We start from the raw sequence: 20,176 nt of genomic DNA on the forward strand, positions 1-20,176 counted from the left end.
TTTCCAGGGGCTGGAGAGATGGCTCAGTGGGTAAGAGCACTGACTGCTCTGCCAGAGGACCTGAGTTCAGTTCCCAGCAACCACATGGTGGCTCCCAACCATCTATAAAGGGATCTGATGCCTTCTTCTGGTGTGTCTGAAGATAGTGACAGTGTACTCGTATACATATAATAAAAATAAATCTTTAAAAAAAAAAAAGAACACGCCGGGTGTGGTGGCGCACGCCTTTGATCCCAGCACTCGGAAGGCAGAGGCAGGCAGATTTCTGAGTTTGAGGTCAGCCTGGTCTACAGAGTGAGTTCTAGGACAGCCAGGGCTACACAGAGAAACCCTGTCTCAAAAAAAAAAAAACAAAAAAAAAAAAACAAAACAAAAAACAAAAAACAAAACAAACAAAAGAACCCATGTCCACACAGAGAAGTAAAATAAAGGCAGGAGAGTTGGCTCCGTGCTTAGGGGTCCTTGTTGCTCTTGCAGAGGGTTTGATTTCCAGCACCCACGTGAGAGCTCACAGCCATCTGTCTCTTCCGTTCTAGGGGATCCGACACCCTCTTCTGGCCTCCACAGGCACCGAGCTTGGGTGGCACACAGACACACATGCAGGGAAAACGCTGTACACCTTTTTAAAATGCAGTGTTTTGTGTTTTTTGTTTTTGTTTTTGTTTTTAGAAAAGGTAAAACAAACCTCTGCTTGTTTGTTGTGTGCTTGTTTGTTGGGTGAGTGTGAAGGTCACAGGCCAGCTTGTGGGAATCAGTTCTCTCCATGTGGAGACCCGAGGCTCCAACTCTGATCATCAGGGTTGGTGGTAAGTGCCTTCACCTGCCAAAGATTTTTATTTTTAACTCTTGTCTCTCTTTCTGTCTCTGTCTCTCTCTGTCTCTCTGTCTCTCTGTCTCTCTGTCTCTCTCTCTCTCTCTCTCTCTCTCTCTCTCTCTCTCTCTCTCTCTCTCTGTGTATACATAGATGAAGATGCCAGTGGAATTCAGAAGAGTGTGTTAGACCCTCTGGAACTAAAGTTACAGTGAGACACTCAGCATGGGTTCTGGGAACCAAGCTCAGGTCTTCTAACGAACAGTGTATATTCTTAACCCTGAGCCATCTCTCCAGCCCATCTTTCAATTTTTTGAGCCAGGGTGTCTCACTGAATCTGGAGCCCACTAATTGGCTGACCACTGGCTGACCAGTAAGCACAGGGATCCTCCTGTCTCTGTGTCCCCACCCCGGGATAACAGGTATTAGGGGATCCCTCTTCCTAACTCAGATGCTGGCTTGCATAGCAAACACTGTTGACTGAACCACCCCCCCCTCAGCCAGAATCTGCCATTTCTGATACTCTCTGTGAGGTTGGGGTGGGCTATGTGTCACCCCCCAACACACACACACACACCCAGCCTCCCCCCACCCCCTGTGGTGCTGACTGGAGTCATTAGCACTAATGATAGGATTGGGGGCTGTGTTATCACACACTCAGCCCTACTGGGGCTCAGGGCCCAGGAGGTGGGAAGGGGCTGGCAGGTAGCCCAGGGAGGGAGCCAAGGTGGGAAGTGGGGGTTGGAAGGGGAGGGAGGAAGGCCCTGGGTCTGCTCAAGATTCTTCTCAGAGGAGCTGCTCTCAGCCCTCAGGGCTCAAAACAAGGCCTCTGTGTCCCCTGTTGTAGCCACTGGGCACACAGTAACTAACACATGCTTTATGATGGAGGGGACCTCATCCAGACTGGGAAATCAGGAGGCAGAGAGGTGACGAAAACTGTCACTTTGGGTCTCCCACCACCTCTGTCCCTAAGGCCCATGTTTCTACCAGTTGAGGTTAGATGACCCTTCACTGTCAAGGGTACCTCTAGATGCATCTGTCCCAAGAGCAGCTCTCTCAGTCGGTAGCCCACAGCCCAGGTGGCCTTCACACTTGTCCCTCTGCCCCACTAGATGCTATCTGTGGGTTTGTCTTTGAGCTCAAGGATTCTTGGTGTCTTCCAGGGCCCCCAGAGATGCATCCAGCAAACCTGCTGTCTTCAGGAGACAAACTCCTCTATGGCAGCCTCCTTATTTCTCTAAGTACCAAGACCCAAGGGTCTCACTATGTAGCTCAGGTTGGCTACATAGCCACTGAGCTGCCGCCCTCTACCCTCCCGACTCAGCCTCCTGAGTCCTGATGTTAAAGGAGTGTGCTACCCTAGGAGCTGTGCCCTCGGATGGGAGTTTTGAATGAGTTCTTTGTGATGCTTCATATAATCCTAGCCCTCTGGAGGTCGAGGCAGGAGGATTGCTGTGAGTTCAAGGCCAGCCTAAGATCTTAAGATACAGTATAAGACTCTGTGCTTGACTTCCTCCATTCCCTACTTAAAAGGGCGGGTGGAGGGGGGGGGCAGTGGCAGGGGAGCCGAGAATGTCAAGATCTAGCCTGGGATTGGGAGTGTGGCTCAGAGGGGAGTGTGGCTCGGAGGCAAGGTGCTCACCGAGTCTGCGCACAGCCTAGGGCCCAGCCCTTAAAAGACACAGGCAAGACTCTGGACGGTGGGAAGTAAGTTCAAAGCCAGCCTGGCCTATCTAGGGAGACCATTTGAAAGTAGACAAATAGCTCAGACTCCACCTCCTGGCCACCACTGGATCTGAAGGCAATGGGTTGGAATGTCCTGGGCTGGAGGGGAGGGGGACACCAGGTTGATGGTGGGAGTGGAATCTGAAAAACAGAATGGTTGACTTCTGTGCCCTTGGAGGTTTCCCATGCCAGCTCTCCAAAGTGGCAGGGTCTCTGTGCTGAACTCATTCTGTGATGGCCCCTTGTGTGAGTTCAGTGTGGAGAGTCTGAGACTGGATGTGGGAGTGGGCAGGGTCCGGGGAACCTCCTAGGCCTTCTGGAGAAGTAGGCCGGATATGGCCTGCCAATGCAGTAGCCTCAAACTGGGGCAGAGTCAGGGAATCTGGGCCGAGGACCTGGCTGGTCCCTGGAGGTTAGCACCACGTGCTCTGGCATCTTCCCTCCAACTGTCCCTGGGGGCAGAGTTGGGCAGGCCAGAGGTCCATCACTGCCAGTCTGTCCTGAGTCTCGCAGGACACAGCCCTTTACTGGAGTCTGGCTAAAGAGCAAAGAGCTGGGGTGAGTGTCCTGCCTCCTCCATCCTAGGCTTCCCTTCTTCCTGTGTGTTGAAGCTACAGAGCCAGGACATTGGAGGACCCCAAGATGTCATGACGTGACTCTTACAGCACACACCACATGCCCAGAAGAAGAAAAGAGGTAGCCGAGAGTGAATCAGGTCTCTCTAGGAGCCACATCAGTGACCTGGTTGGCTTCCCCAGTCCCTCAGGCTTCTGTCCACAGCCACCCCACCTCCTCCATGAAGTTTCCTGACACCACCCCAACCAAGAAAATGTGGTCCTGTCCCATGCTAGGACATCCACTCCTGGGCTCTTCTGCTCATAGGTCGTCCTGGTGGCAGGATTCAGTCAGCCTCTACGCCACCCTCTGGCTTCTGCTCAGGACCTCAGACGTGTCTTTCATCCAGAGCCTAGGAGAGAGGCCCGGAGCAAGGGAGCTGTGGCAGAGTCTGTGCTGGTCAGGGTCCGACCCGCTGAGCAGAATGTGGGTTGACCAGCTTGGAGAAACTGAGGGTGAGTTCCTACATCTGACGTCCATGCTACTCAGCTGCCTCTCCTCTCCGGTCTCAGCAAGCCCTGTACCCACTTCTCCATCTTTGACATAGGGCTCTATCCCCGACTCCTGCTACCACACCCTTCTCCCCATCATTCCCTGAGCTTAGAAGTTTTGGTGAGGGCAGTCATGGAAGGGCCTATGGCACCCTTACCTGTCACTCCCAGCCCTGCATCCTTCCCTGTCTGAGGCTACCTGTCTCATGCAGAGGTGTTTGTGACTTCTCAATCCCCACTCAGTACTAACTACTTGGTCAGAAGACCTGGGGTGGGGAGAGCACTCAGACGGACTTGAGTCCAAGAGTGGTTAGCAGAGGGGTCCCAAACCACCAGTGCAGGAGAAGCCCTGAGGCCAGCACTGCGTTCAGTATAGAGAGGTACTCCAGCTTCATGAGCGATCAGATAAATGGGTGGAGGTGAGCTCCCTAGCACTGGGCATGTCCAAGTGCTGGCTGGAGGTTGCACTGAGTTGGGTTTAGGGTCCCTTGTGGCTCCATGATGCAGGAACTGTGGGCTCCTGCCTTAGAGGATCAAATAATGTCTTGATTTTGTTTTGTTCTCTCCCAGGAGAGCTTCTACCTTCACATGAGCCCTGCAAATCTTCCAGAGGCTAAAGGATGAGTGAGAGTGACAGGCAGAGGCTATGCATGTGTGTGCATGTGTGCACGTGTGTGAGTGTGCACATGTGCGGGTGTGACAATTTTGAGAAAGACAGATCCCTGAGTGCATATTCATGGAAGGCCACGGTGCCAGACTCGGGCTAGGCTCAGCAGCTGCTCATTCTGTCAGGACAGCCAGGGAAGTGACACCACATGCACATGAGCTTTGGCTGCAGGAAGTGTGGGTCACTGGGGCCATGGTTTGCGTGTGATAGCTGACCAGCCAGTCACAGGTAGCCTGTGTGTGTTCTTATGAGGGTAACAATGCTGGATCTTGAATCCTTGCTGTGTCAAATCTAGGGAGGACATCTGGAATGATGGGCCTAGAAACAACAAGGATTGGCCCGGGAGCAAGACAGTGGAGATGGGAGGCAGAGTCAGCTAGGGGCCAAAGGAAGCTTTTCTACAGGCCCCTGTCAGGACTGGTGAGGGAGGAGGCTAGCACAGGGAGTTGTGCTGAGTAAGGGCTATGTGTGTGCATGTATGTGGTTGTATATGATTCATAGTATAGATACACATATATGTATATGCACGTGTATGTGTATAGGTGTGTGCTGTGGTTGTGCATGGGTGTCCATGGATGTGTTCATGTGTGGGCATGTGTGACACCAGTGCCATTGTGTGAATAAAGAGGTGTGCATATGTGTGTATGCCTATCATGTGTGCATGTGTGGTTGAGTGCATGTATGCAAATGCATGTAGTTTATATGTGGTGGTGTGAGAGCATGTGTATACATGCATGTGGATGTGTGGTGTGTACATTTGTAGCTGTGTGAGTGTACAGTGTGCTTGTGTGCAGCACACGGCTGCAGTTGCCTTACCTACCTGTTCTGCTGTCATAGCAAGAGATGCCTGCTGCCTACCACCAGGGCTGGGGGCAGAGGAGCCTTTATTTCCCAGACCTTCCACGGTGATTAAGTCTCCAAACTTTTCCTTAACCATCATATCTTCAAAATGAAAAACCAAATTGCATCTCCGAGAGCTTGGAAATCGATTTCTTTCAAAATGAACTTTGGGCGAAGTGATTCCAAAGAGAAATGAGAGGAGGAAGGTAGGAGGGGGATGGGGAAGGGACAGAGGGCTTGGTTGGGGGCAGCCAGGGCAGGGCAGGGACTGGTCTTTCCTGAAGATGGGAGAGGCATCAGGAGTGCTCTGGAAGAGGCATAGTGCCCGCGTAGCCACAGTGGGTGCAGAGGTGATGGAGGACTCAGGGAGACAAGGGCTATTAGAAGTGAGCTCTCAGGAGGACTTCCCGCATCTGGAGTGTGTCTTCCTCTTGTTTCTTTGTGCTTTCAACATTTCCATGGTCCTGAAGAGCATGTGTGTGTGTGTGGGGGGGGGAGTGTTGTGGAGGGGGTTGTCTTGGTCACTGCTGTATTGATGTATTGTAGGAGTTGAATACTCTCAGCCTGGTCAGGTGGGTGGTCCATGCTGCTGGCCCCTCCCTCACTGCTCCACCACGCTGCCATTGCTGCTGCTGCTGCAGACAGCCCTAGAAATAGGTTGGTGAGGAAAAGGCCAGGGTGGGTTGGGAAGGACTTGGGAGTCCAGGAAAGCTGGGAGTGGGGGTCCTGGGCTGGAGAAGGTGACACTGGGAGGCTATGGCTGGCAGCTTTTGAGCCAGGGGAGCAATTGTGGAGGCCTCTGTGTTCCGGGTCTGGCTCAGCTCTGGCTGGCAGCCGTGGGTGTTGAATACTGCTCAGCTGAGCATCGAGCACTTGGGAGGGAGCAAGACAGCTCGATGGGTGCGCAGTGCAGCGGCGGTGGCAGGGGTGGCAGCAGAAGGTGGCAGGGGAAGTTGGCCAAGGTGGGGGTGGATGTGGAGGCTTTGGAAAAAGGGCTTTAGGGGCCCAGCTGAAAGATGCAGAACAGCATATTGGAGGTGGCCAGGAGTGGGGAGGGGGAGCCTGCCTTTTGACTCGAAGCATACTAGGAAATGAGGAGGCAGGAAATGAGCTCACCCATCGGGGGAAACTGAGGCTCAAGAGAGCAGGCTGTCCAGTACCTAGCAAGTCAGAACTGGGATTCCAGAGCCAAGCAGTGGGAGAGGTCAGCAGGAGGTATGACAGGTGTGACAGGTTCTTAGGGCTGAGGACTGGGAGAGGGCAGCAGAAGATGTGACAGGTGTGACAGGTTCTTAGGGCTGAGGACTTGTCCGTCCTCTCTATCCCCCAGAGAATCACTGACCAGGAAGGGAGGACACACGAGGGGCAGGAGAGCAAGCTTAGTCTCTACTGCCCTGTGGCCTCAAGTCCCTGCCTGAGCTCAGTGGCCTCATCCTACTTCTCTGTGAAATGGTGATAGTCTTGGGCTATATGTCAATATGCTTTAAGCTTTTGTGATGAATCCTGAGATTCCAGCACTAATAGGAAATAGAGCCCATTACCCCTAGAAAGTGCCTCTTAACTGTTGGACCTCCAGTCACTCTCCGGGAAGTCTGTGTTTCAGTATTCCTCTTGCATGGGGACCCCAGGTTTTTCTGGGATGTGCTGGCACAGGGTAGCAGGCTACTGAGCCTCCTTCCTTCCCTCCTCCCTGTCGTCTTTACCCTGGAGGGCTGCTCCGATGAGAGGTTCATTTTCCTTTCCTCGAGCAGGTGACAGACCCAGCTGCCAAATAATCTCCCGTGACAAATCAACATTGAAGTCCAGTGGCTCCCTGGCCCTGGAGGAATCCGAGTAGATCGAAGTGGGGGAAAAAAAAAAAACAAAACCACCCAGGAGCTCTGGGGGCGGGGCCTGGAGGGACTGCCACAGTCAGCAGTTGCATGGGGGCTCACCCTCTTTATCACCCTTTATCTACCTGGAAAGCACCTCCTGCCTCATCCCTCAGGGTGTAGGGTGACAGGCCTGGCAGCAGTGCCAGGAAGAGGGGGCCTATCCTGAAGGGCACCTCAAAACACCTGGGAGGGAAGGGATTCTCTGCTGGATGGCAAGGAACGCGGGAGGCTGGTGAGCAGAGGACGGATGGGAGAGAATGAGTTCCCTTGTCTCTTTCGTCCTTAGCAAGGGGCTCTCAGGGTGGATCTGGCCAGCTTCTGGGGACCCAAGCCCTCACCCTATCCTGGTTTTTGTGCCTCTTCCTTATTCTGAAGGCGTGGCTCTGTCTTCACTAACACATTTTTCAGATAGGGAACGCCAGGGTCCAGAGTAGCAGAGAACTGAGGGCCATCAAAGAAATGGGCTTCCCTGGCCTCAGCATCAGCGCTGGGCACCAGTGCAGAGCTTAGCTCAGCAAAGGGAGAGGGATGCTTGCTTGAGATTTCTGCCTAAATAGTCCAGGATCCTCTCCTGATTGGGTTATCCTTAGCAAAACTATCAGAGACAGAACCAACCATTCACGTTGGACGTACAACTCAGAGTAAGAAACTGACTTGGCTGCGGACATTAGCTGGAGCCAATGGCTAATCTTTGGGTCTTTTCCTTTAGTTGGGTCCCATGGACACAGGCTATGCATATATAGGACAAAGAGAGCCTCACGGTGCTGAAGTCTCCCTGGCTCCATGCATGCATAGTACTACTCAGGACGGGCAGGATGGAAACCCGGTACCATGACAACCTGCCACTGCCCTGGGCAGCAATGCAAAATGGATGTCACAGGGCAGGGGGGGTTGAGTCCCCCTTAGGTTCTTAGGGATCTCCAAGCTCAGATGGATCAGCCAGAGCATCTGTAGGGAATCTAGACCTTCAAGGCCTTAGCTTCCAGCCTCTCTCCACAGTCACGTGATCCTGGGTGACCGGCTTTCATCAATGACACCGCCCAGTGAGGATGTCCTCTTCTCTCTGGCTCTCTTTGTGTCTCTGTCTTGCTCTGTGCTTCTCTCTGTCTCTTGCTTTCTCCCTCTCCCGATGGATGGACTAGCTCCACACTGATGTACCCTCCAGGCCCTTTCAGCCTAGTGACCGTGGCCCTGTCTGCTTGCCACACCTCAGTTAGGTTCATACCTATGGTTCTGGCCCTCCTTGGGGTCTTGCAAACCTGCCGAGAACCATTTGACCATATGGCCTCCTTGAGGACCGCCTCCTGAGGGAGGGAAGGAGCTTTGTTGGTTGTCTGCAAGAGGAAGAAGGGGAGGAAGAGAAGGGGGAAGGACTTCTGACACCTCTCTGGAATCACTCTGGGTCCAGGCGCCTCCTCTATGCCCCACTTGTACTCAAACAGAAAGAAAGTCCAAGGCTGAGAGACCTTTGCCCTCCAGCCAGCCCTCAAGCCCCGCCCATTCTTCCCTAATGTGACAAGTGACCAGCCAACCCTCAGTAATGAGCAGAGTAAAAATGTCTTTTAGGCATGTAAAAAGAGCTTTGTCTGGATTCCCCACTGCACCCAAGGCTGCATCTGATAACCAGAACTCAATGGCATTACCCAGGATAATCAGACACGGTCCTAGAACCCCAAGACACCTACTGGGTAGGATATAAGGAGAGACCAAGAGCAACGCTCTGCCCATCTGGAGAGATGAGACCTTCCTTGATCAGCCCTGGGGCTGGAGAGGCTCCCTCAGGATCCTGGCCCTTGCATCAAAGACTTCTGCTAGAGACTGGGCCTGGCCTTCAGCTATGATACATCACAGGTAAGCAGCCTTGGGGAAGACGGGCTTACGACAGCAGTTAGGAATTTCGAGTGTGAACGTTGTGTGATGATTTTGAGCAGAATCAAATAGAACTTGTGTTGTGCTGTGTGTATCTACCCTTTTGCTGGAGACATCCTGGAAGGAAAAAGGAAGGGTGTGCTTGTAGGTGTGTGCCTGTGTGTGCATGCTTGTGCGTGTGCGTGCTTGTGCATGTGCGTGCTTGTGCGTGTGTGTGTGCCTGTGTGTGTGTGTGTGTGTGTGTGTGATACCTATCATAAAATCCCCTCTTCTGCTTTTTTATGACATGCATGGTACTGTACTGCCATTTGCAATCATTTCTGGATACTTGCCCACCAGCAAAGTCCTGTACTCATGGAAAACAATAACCCCAGCAACCCCCCACTCTCTAAGTAGAATCACAGACCCTGTCCTTTGGTGCCTGGCTTAACAGAGGAGTAAACTGAGCCAAGGGAGACTCTGGCATTCCCCTACCCTGGATGTCCCTCCTGCACCCTCTGCTCACTTGTACCCCTGCCATGCCCCCATCTTGCTGAGAAAAAGAGACAGGAGCTGTGGGGGGGGGGCGGGGTGTTCTGAGCCCCAGCTGGTGCTCAAAGCGCAACACAGACACTGGTGGAAAGTCACTCAGCCCTCCGAGGGTACAGTGTGGCAGGTGCCAGGATGGTCACATCTCTTTGCCGGTCCCAGCGTGTCTTTCCCTGAGGCTGACCCTAGGAGCGGGGCCCTGAGGGTTGCCCCAGGCTATGCTGACATCACTTCTCCGGGGCTCTGCAGTTAAGGGAGGGGACAGGTTGGTAGTTAGAAACATGGCCCAAGGGGATACCTCAGGCAAAAAAGAGTCTGATATGGCCCTGGCCTGCAGGTGACCTCCACTGCCTGACACCTTCAACCCTACCCCTGCTTTTGGACCTCTGAGGCTCCGAGTGTGCCCGTGTGTGCCCGTGTGTGTGTGTGTGTGTGTGTGTGTGTGTGTGTGTGTGCCCGTGTGTGTGTGTGTGTGTGTGTGTGTGTGTGTGTGTGAGTAACTAGGACATGAGAAAGCTTTCACTGTGCAAGCAGTGTGAGCCAAGGGACCTAACAAGTCAGGCAGCTGACCAGGGGAGGAGGGAAGGGTTTTTTACCCCTGGGACTTTCTAAATAAAACCTTTTGTCATTCGACACAGGAATGTGTGTCTGTCCACTCACAAGCAGGTCCTGCCATAGGCTAGTGACACCTCTGCAGATCCGTTCCTTCAGTGGGAACAGACTGAAGACCAGGAACAGCACCAGACAGGGATGCCAAGCTGCAAGGGAGATCAGTTTGCCTAGCTGTCCTTTTGGGAGTCCACACACAGCCCAGGGTGCTGAGTGACAGGCTGAGTGATACCCAGTAATACCCAGTCGCTAGTAATACCCAGGGATCTCTGAAGAGCAGGTACCCTCTTGGAGACAGCCATCAAGGTGGCTGCCTTAGGAAGCTGCAGATGAGGGATGTGGTCAGAGCCACATGCTGTGCTTTGGGATTTGAACAGAGCCACCACACTGCGCTTTGGGACATGGGCAGAGCCACCATGCCATGCTTTGGGATAATGACGGGGCCATGATGACATTGTGCTGCTGGAAGTCCCTTCCCCACAAAAGGAGCAGCATATGGACGGACGGCATCGTACCAGGAATCAGAAGCTACTGGATGAGGCTGAGGGACCTAAATACACAGGCTCGGGAGAGTTAAGAGACAAGCCAGGGACTGGCTGAGACCCTGGGAGAGAACAGCACCCTTTCTGCAGTCTAAGGCCATGGGACCTTAGGGAACAGTTGGTGGGAGCTGCCGTAGACTCGGTCAGAGCCTCATCTGGGGCAAACACATGGAAGAGTCCCAGCTTCCCTCAAGAGCCTGTTCCAGGGCCTCCTGCTTGTCTATCCCACCAACCCCACAGAAAACCGGTCAACATGGAGCCTGAAGAAACTGTGCTTCCTGGGGCCAGACATCCTCGGCTGCTGGGTAGACCAGGCCTGCCAGTCTCAAGCTGCCGGGACAGCACCAGAGCAGTTCTCTGCTGTGTGCTACCCACTCCATGGATGGCCCCTGCAGCCTGAGGTCTGACCACCTACTCTCCAGGGGTCTCTCTGGCCTCTAGGTCCCAACTGGGAGCTGAACTGGGGTTGCAGATTACATAGTCTCTTCCAGAGCTTGGCACTCAGCTCCAGCTGGGACAAGAGAGCAAGGATGGGTGAGGCTGGACCTTCAGGAACCATCTAAGCCCCAGAAGCCGAGAAAGCAGCAGGCAGGTTCCAAGAGCTGTTGTGGGTACAGAATCTTGTAGCTGGAATTGTGCATACTACGAGGATGTGTCCACCAGGGCTGGGTAACTAGCCCGAGTATCAACCTAAGCCAGTGACTTGAAACTTAAGGCTTTGAGAGATTAAAAGAAATAATGTGGAGTGAGTGTGTGTGTGTGTGTGTGTGTGTGTGTGAGAGAGAGAGAGAGAGAGAGAGAGAGAGAGAGAGAGAGAGAGAGAGAGAGAGAGAGAGAGATAGGCTGTCTATAGAGGTTAGAAGTGTTGTCTCCTGAAGCTGAAGTTACAGATGGTTGTGAGCCTCCTGGCTTGGGTGCTGGGTATTGAACTCAGGTCCTCTGGGAGAGCAGTACTCATTCCTAACTGGTGGCTGTCTCACTAGCCTCCAAGGGATGGTTTTTTGTTTGTTTTTGTTTTTGTTTTGTTTGTTTGTTTTTTGAGATTGAGGCCAGACCCATAAGCACTGGAGAACTTGCAACAGGCCACTCACAATCTTTGTCAGAGACGAGGTGGCCTGGAGGCTCTCCGGTCGCAGTCAGCCACACCTCTTGGGAAGGCTTTCCGGGGTCCATGAAGTGCCCCCATGCTTACCTTGGAATTTCCTATCCAGATCGCTGAGATGCTTAAGGTAGGGATTTGCCTGCCCTACCCTGTTCTGCCACTCCTCAGGCTGCTGGCAGGCAGGCACTGGGCACTGATGATATTTCAGACAAAAGCAGCAAGGGAGAGCAGGAGGGAGGGGCCACATCCAGAGGGAGGGGCCACTAAGATTAGAGAGGGAGAAGCCTATGACTGTCCGAGGGCCCCTTGATTATTCCTGTGATGTTGGGACTGATTGTGTGTATACTAGGGAGCCTGCTGAATCATGGACAGGGTTTGAGGTCCTCTGGGCACTGTCCCTGCAGACCCCTGAAGGTAGACTGAGAATCCCCTTTCAAGTCCCGCAGCCTGTGTCCCTGCCCCTGGCTCTGTACTACTCTGCTCCCCGTCATGGATCCTGTCACCCTTCAAGGAAGTGGCAGATGCTGCACCCCAGGGTGGGATACAGGAAGCAGGAGGAGGTGTGGTGGGGGGATGGGAGGCAATGTGGTGAGGGGCTTATGCACTGTATCTGTCTCTTTCGCAGGACGCCTTTACCTGGCTCCTTCATTCCTAGCCTCCTGTTCCTGGTGTTATTTTTAAAGTTTCACATTGTAAACGTTTGTGCTTTATTTGTTTATTCGCTGGAATTACCGGTGCACTTATGCATTCAATATTTAAAAGGTAAGCGCGTGCCATACGGAGGCTCCTGTCCCCTCCCCCAGGGACCAGACTCCCTCCCTGGAGGCAGCCTGCTTTGCCAACGACTTCCCCTCCAAGGTGTCTGCGGAGAAGAACAAACACAGGCATGGGAAAGCAAGCAGAACCTTACGCTCTTCCCTTTAACGCAGAGAGCAGCGGCCTTCTATCATTGGGATCTCCATGTCAGTTTCCTACCAGAATCTAGTTAATATCAAAGTCCAGAGAGGTTAACACTTGGTCTAGAGTCACACAGCTTGGTGGCAGGATGCCCAGCCATCACAGAACACCTGTGATATGGCCTAGCAGAAAGAGGCAAGGGAGAGACAAAAGGGATGGCTGGGGTTGGGGTTGGGGTCGGGGTGGGAAGGCAACAGAGGACGGGTAGGCTCTCATCTACTCTCTGCTTGGGAGTGGGGCACCAGGCTGAGCACACACCTGCCCTGCCCTGTCCCTGATCAGGTTCTGCTGCAGGCCATTGGAGCTGGCAGGGGTCATCTGGAAAATGGTGCATAGTGGGGCAGGCAGTATCAAGATATGTAACTGGAGAGGTGGTGTAACACACACATGCATACATGCACGCATGCACACGCACGCGTACTGTGAAAATTCTGTCTGCTGTGTTCCACTGGGTTCTGGGAGTTGACTCCTAACCCTGCTTCACTGCGGCTTGAGGCTGCAGCTTTTGAGTGCTGGGCTCTGGACTCACTACCTAGAGCATGGTCTGGCAGAGTCGCTGCAGATTTGGATCCCTGCAGGGCTCTCTCTCCTCCTCCCCCTCAGCCTCCCCCTCCCCTCTGTGAGTTGGGCAGGAGCAGGAGAGCCTGGTTAGGTTGGAGGTGAAGTGTTTGCGAGGGACTGATCTCTGCCGATGGCAATGGTCACCCAGCCCAGGTCACTGGCCTCAGCAGGGGCCCAATCAGTAGCTGCTGTGGTTGATGCTGGTTACACGTCATGCCATCCGGCCTGGCTGGAGATTCTGGAGCCTGTGTGCAACCTTGGAGAGACCACTAGGAATTGCCAGCTCCCTCTCCATTTCCTGGTACCCACACTATATAAAATGAGAAGGATTTCTGAACGCCTGGCTCCAGGGATCCTCCTGCCTCGTCCTCTGGAATAGCTGGACTAGAGCGCAAGCCATTGCAGCTGATGGTTCTCTCTGATCACCAGCTTCTCTGAAAATGTCTAGAAAGGGAGTAACGGTTAGCCGCCATCTGATCCGATCCTCTGATTTGCTATGTGACCTTGGGATGTACGGTCACCCTCTCTGGGTCCATACTCACTCGCGCCAACCTAACTGCTTATCAGTGTCCTGCCCACTCCTGACCCCTCCTCACACACAGTGTGAGTCAGCACTCCCCACCCCCACCCCAGAGACCCTCCGCATCCAGAAGCTGTACCTGAGAAGCCTGGACCCAGGGACAACTGGCTACTGCCTCAGGGTTCGGTTTCTGCCTCTGGCAGGGCCTGGGACCAGGCCTCCATTCTGCTGGGTCCCTTAGCCATCTTTACTCTTGGAGGCTGAAATGATTCTGGCTATGTAGCCTAGGCTGGTCTGGAACTCAAGGCAATCCTCCTGCATCATCATCATCATCATCATCGTCCTGAATGCTAGGGTAATCTCAAACAGCTTCCCTGGTCTTTCAAATGTTTCTCCCACACTCCCAAGAGCCAGGGGATCCTGCTGTAGGCAGGGGAGTGGTAGAGGCGTGGGGGAAGGGGATGGAAGGGTGTGTGTGTGTGTGTGTGTGTGTGTGTGTGTGTGTGTGTGTGTGTGTCTGTCTGTCTGTCTGTGCGTGCACGGGCTGAGCTGCCTCCTCCTCAGTCTCCAGGGGCTTGTGTTCCACCCTGGCTCCCGAGGAGGAAGGGTTTGGGAGAGGAACTGATTGAAATATACTTTTCATTTCGGGAGGGGGAAAAAATTAAAGTCTCCAATTTGAGAGTGTGGCGGCAATTAGTGTTTAATCATGAGAGATTCTAGAATGTGGAAAAGTGCCCTGGCTGGGGAGGGCACCTGGCCCCAGGCTGATTACAGACTGGCTTCCTGTTACCTTGCCAGCCCCCCCCCCCCCCACACACACACAAAGACGAAAATATATTCGGGGCATCCGTTTGTTTTCTGAAGGAGTGAAACAGCTTGTGGGAAGGTGGTGCCAGGGCCCTGTTGCTCCATCTTGTTCTGGGGGAGCCCGTGAGGAAGAAACGGCCACCATCTCCCTTAGGGGTTGGCTTTGAAGCCTCTCACTCCGGGTCCCAACCCTTTCCCTGCCTCTTACTTACCGGCCATGTGGCCATGGGAAACCCACAAGTCTCTGTGCCAGCTTCGCATCTAAGAGGAGGAGAACCCAGGGGGTGGCTGCACTGCGCTCTGCAGATGTACCTCCGGCAGTACCTGGATCATAGTAGCTCCACACTGAGGGAGAGAGGAAGGCGGGATGGGCCCATGAGCTCTGCTGAGCGGGGCTTGGGCTGTTGTGCCAGATGGTTGTCTGGCCACACATTCTGGATGTTTCAGAAAAAGCTGGAGTCTGGGAGCAGGACTTCTAGGCCAGAGGCAACAGCTTAACCCATGGGTGGCAAGACATCTCTGCAGTTCTCTGTGAGTCCGGCTAGCCTCTTCCTTCCTTCCTTCCTTCCTTCCTTCCTTCCTTCCTTCCTTCCTTCCTTCCTCCCTCCCTCCCTCCCTCCCTCCCTCCCTCCCTCCCTCAGCACTTGGAACCCACTCAAGTCCCTCCTGTCACCTCTGTTGCTGCAGTACATTGGCAACAACCACATAGACTTAGGGTGGCATCGGACCCCTAGCTAGCTGTGTCTAGGAGTCCTGCTGGGGAATCTCTAGATGAGACCTGCCACTCCCTATGTTCCCGTCTGGTTGCAAATACTAGTAACAGCAAGCTGGGCGCCTTGCGGGGAGGGTCAGCTCCCAGGAAGAGTTTTGGGTTCTGAGTCGGGGAGTCAGGGCCTCACGTCCACGGAGTATAATATACCATACCAGATATTGTTCTAAGTTTTCCCTGCCCTTGGGTTGGCTTCTCATTACTCATCTGGGAGGCAGACACAATCACCCCCATTTAACAGTCTGAGAAACTCGGACTGGGCTGGGCTGGGCTGACACGGAGCCAGGGCTCTGTCCAGCTCTGGCCGGCCCGCACTGCAGGAGCCAGAGGCTGCAGCTGCGTGGGTGGGCAGGAGGGAGCAGACCCACAGGCTTGGCTAATGGCCCTTGGTAAGGCTGTCATGAATGGGAACAGGAAGTGCTAGGTTCAAGTTCTGATCTGGTGGGAAGGCAGAGTTCCTCTGTCTCTCCTCTTTCCCTGCCTGCATCTCTCATCCAGTGGAAGAGAGAGAGACTCAGAGATGAGGCTCAGAGGGTTTAGACCTACATCGTCACAGACTCTGGGGCTGTGCCTCTGCTTTCTCTTCTGCCCAATGGGCTCAGGATCACCTCCCTTCAGCCCCTGTTCTAAGCACCAAAGGGTAAGGCTATCACGCCATGTAGATCTCAACCTTCCTAACGATATGATCCTTAATACAGTTCCTCATGTTATGGTGACCCTCAACCATAAAATTATTTTTGTTACTACTTCGTAACTGCAGTGTTGCTGCTGTTATGAATCGTCATGCAAATATCTGCTATGCAGATGGTCTCAGGCAACCCCGTGAAAGGATCGGTCAGCCTCCAAAGGGCTTGCTTCCGACTGGTTGAGAACCACAGCTATAATGTAAGGCGTAAGCCTGGTAAAATCTGATGAGAGGGGACTACTTGGGAGGCTCAGTTCCCCCAAGATAACACCTAGTCTTTGGGGGGGAGTGTCTCAAGAGACTGGGGGATGCAGGCTGATGATCGAAATTCTATCAAGAGCCCCCATCCTTCCCTTCTTGTGCCTTCCCCAACAGTTCTAAGTGAGGGACATTCACAGCCAGGCCCGAGTAGGTGGGTAGGTGGCGCTGGCTTAGCCAAGAAGTGCCCGTCTCTGATTCGTGGCTGGTTTCCATGGCAACCGATTGATTGCCCCAGCTGCAGACTCAAGGAGAATGAGCTTTCTCCCAAGCTGGGCTGCCTGGGAGGCCACCACAGCAGTGGTACCCATGCGTCCTCAACGGGGTCACCTCAGCTCAGCTCAAGAGCCATTAACTGACACCTGGCACATGCAAATGCGATGATGTAACAGGAGGAGGGCCCTAGTGTGTGTGAAGCACCTACTATGTGCAGCTAGAGTCCTAGGGCCTGGAACTGAACCTGGCCCAGCCACATCCCAAGCCTGGGAGCTTAGCCACTAGGCCCAGAGGCTAGCACGGTGACACTCTGGGGAGTAGCACAGTTAGTCCCACCAGGACAGAAGAGCAGTAGCATGGGTCTCTGAGGGAGACCCATAGAGTGATGGATGAATCAGAGTGTGACTTGGCTGAGAATATGGTCGGGTAAGAGAGGAGGGGATCAGGTGGGGTGCAGGGAAGGTGACCAGCAGGACTCTTGAGTTTGCCCTCACACTATAGTCAAAGGACCAGTAAGCACAGCAGGCTGGTATCTGATTTGTCAGCTTCTAGTCCTTCTGGCCACACCTGCTTTCTTAACAACCCCTGTCCTCAGCCCTGCTTCCTGTCCAGGTCTGGATGTGGGCTTTCAGGGTTTCCTCTGCCCAGGCCTGCTGAATGTCTAGCCTCTAGCTGGTGTGGAAGGCTCCCAGGTACTGATGGCAGCTCCTCCCCTTTTTATGTTCTTGCATCCCCTCTGATTCTTCAACCCCTAAAACTCCCTAAAACTGCTCTGTTCCGGGGTGCCCCTCTTTCCTTCCTTGCCCTTGGAGGCAGTTTTACAGTAAGCCTGGCCCTAATCCTAACCTGTATCATTTGGCGTGGTTCTCGTCCCAGTCTTGCCCTCTGACCTGCCTTCTGCCTCTTCATTTTCAACCTCTGCCTCATCTCTGGTCCCCAGATGGGCTCTTTAGGCCTGGCCTCATTGACATTCTTCCCACGGCAGCCTTAGTCGCATGCTAGCTGCAGGAGCTGTTCCGGTGAAGGAGCAAGACAGAGAGGCTGGGCTGAGGGCTGGGCTGGGGCTGGGGACAGTGCTCTGGGGTGTTGCTCTGAGCTTCAGTCTGGGGTCTAAGCAGGACAGGTCAGGCCAGATCTGGCCAGACTGCAAATCATGTTTGCTACTGCAGACCCAGAACGTCAAACCTCAACTGGTTAAACCCAGCAGCTAAGGAGGCCTTTTGATCTTCTTTTAGGAGGTGAGGCCCATCCCCAGAAAGACAGCTGGCAGGATCCACCCAGCATGGCATTCAGGTCCCAGATTCCCATACTCTGCTGAGGTCCTTGGGGCTGTGGAGCAGTTTGTTCTTGCTTCAATTGCTCCTGGGTTCTTGGAGTGCTGGGGAGCCTCTACAAATACAAATGGACTTAAAAGTGGAGTTGGGTCCAACAGTATTAATTGCTTATCCTTCTCCTTCTCTTCCTCCTCCTCTTCCTCTCTTCTTTTCTTCCTCTTCCTCCTCTTCCTCCTCTTCCTCCTCTTCCTCCTCCTCCTCTTCTTCTTTTCTTCCTCTTCTACTTCCTCTTCTTCCTCCTCTCCTCCCCTCCCCCACCTCTTCCTCCACCTCCTTTCCCTCCTCTTCCTCCTCCTCTTCCTACTCTTCTACTTCCTCTTCTTCCTCTTCCTCTTCCTCCTCTCCCCCTCCTCTTCCTCCTCATCCTCCTCTCCCCCTCCTTTTCATCCTCCTTTTCTTCTTCTACTTGTCCTCCTCCTCTTTCTTTTTTTTGAGGCAGGATGGCATTATGTAGCCCAGGCTGGCTTCCGAGTCACAACTATCTTTCTGCCTCAGCTCCTGGATGCTGCATTACAGGTATTCATCACCCAATCTGGCTCTCATTTTTTACATATTTAGCTAAGTCTGGTCCACGCTTTTGCTGGGACTGAAGGTTCAGAAATACCAATCCAAGTCCTGGTGCTCCCTGGGCTAACAGGAGTACCAGGAGACACTCATGAATATTCATAAAGGCAACAGGAGATGCTCATGCATATTTATAAGGGCAGCAAGATCTCATCAGGGCAGCCAAGGTGGGGGTGGGGGGACAGATCTATAGAGGTGTCCTAGACTTGGGGCTTTCTATGATCCTGACTTGAGGGGCCAAGCAGAGAATGTGGAGTCACACTGGGCTGGGCCTAAAGAAGAGAATTCCTGACTATGCACTGATGTCAGAAGAGAAGGCTACAGTGGGTAGCCAGGGTGCAATCCTCAGCATCCCATAACCACAGGCAAATGCCTCTAATTCCAACTCTAGGCAGGTGGAGGCAGGAGGCTGAGAAGTTCAAAGTCATCCTTGGCTACAGAGCGAGTTTGAGGTCAGCCTGGGTTACATGGGACCCTGTTCCACCAAAGCAATTACAGCAAAACCAAACAACAACAACAACAGCAACAAACCCCAACCCTCAAACAACCACCAGCAGCAGCACAGCCAGCCAGGCTTCCCGTAACCAAGCCATCCAGGAAATGTGTGATCTCGGGGCTGGAGACGAAGCTAGGCTTGGGCATAGACTGGGTTCGTCATGATAGAGGCTAAGCTAGAGAGCAGGGATGGAGAGAGCAGGTAGAAGCAGGATGCTTTGCCTCTTAGGTACTTCCATCCCTATGCAGAGGTCAGGAGTGAGGATCACCCAGGAGTGAGCCCTTGATCACAGGTGTTTCTGAGGGAGGCGTAGGGAGGCCACAGGGGGCTCACCCTTGGGCAATCTACCAGCAACCCTCATTGATTAGCATTCCCATCTGTTCTGGTGAGCGTCCTGAGTCTGGAAACTAACCACTTGTCCCATTAGTGTAGGGTGGCATCCAGATGCCAGAAAGGACTGGACAGTCCATAGTTTTGGAGTTCTACCTTGTGGGCAAAACCTAGCTTGGCTATTGCCATGGAAACACCACCACAGAATGGGTGGCCTTTAAATACAGCCATGGCATGGAAGTGAAGCTCAGTACACAGTGCCCGCCTAGCACCAGAGAGGCCCTGGGCTCCACCCTCTCTGCGCCAGAAAACTATTAAAAACGTGGACATAGAAAGTCCAATTTCAGACGAATTTCACAAGCCAGGAAACATTTGCTTTCTTTCTCTTTAAAAACATTCGAGCTGAGGATATTATGTGTCTGCCACGTCAACACTCAGAGACTAAAGTATGTGTGTGTGGAAGGGAACAGAGACCAGCCTGGGCTACATGGTGGGATCTGGTCTGAAAAGGAAGAAGAAAAGACCAAAGTGACTCCCGGCTGCAGAGATGGCCCAGTGAGCAAAGCTTCTTTCTGACCCCCAAACTTGGGTTTTGCATCCTCCCCAATAAAAGTAATAAAAACGAAAGGAACAATTTTGGGAGGCTGTTGCAATAGGAGATTGCTTTGAGTTCAGCGCCAGGTTGGGATATGTAGAAAGTTCAGGGCCAGGCTGAGCTATAGTGTGGTATCCTATCGCTAAATAAATAAATAAATACATACATACATACATACATACATACATACATACATACATGATTGATAGCTATCCCAAAGCAACCATCAGCAAGACTGAGGCTCCTTGGATGGTTGCTTTGCAAGCATCTCTGGCACCCATCGTAGATTTGTCCTGAGCGCAGCCCAAGGCCAAGTCCCTTCCCATAGCCTTGTCTGACCCGACTGCCTCCCTCTCTTACCTTGGGATGCTCATGCAAGCCCAGCCAGCCCACTCCCAGGATACACAGCCC

At 53.2% G+C, this 20,176-nt stretch overlaps 1 long non-coding RNA gene across 1 annotated transcript; it reads left to right on the top strand.

Annotated features, from left to right (window-relative positions):
- The first annotated feature begins 10,812 nt into the window (after positions 1-10,812).
- Positions 10,813-12,370, top strand: LOC110309982 (uncharacterized). Its single transcript, XR_002379783.3, has 2 exons — positions 10,813-11,800; positions 12,299-12,370. It is a non-coding gene; the product is annotated as an uncharacterized LOC110309982 (long non-coding RNA).
- Positions 12,371-20,176: the final 7,806 nt, after the last annotated feature.

This window comes from Mus caroli, unplaced genomic scaffold, assembly GCF_978045245.1.
Source record: "Mus caroli unplaced genomic scaffold, Mus_caroli_1 scaffold_16, whole genome shotgun sequence".
NCBI classification, from domain to species: Eukaryota; Metazoa; Chordata; class Mammalia; order Rodentia; family Muridae; genus Mus; species Mus caroli.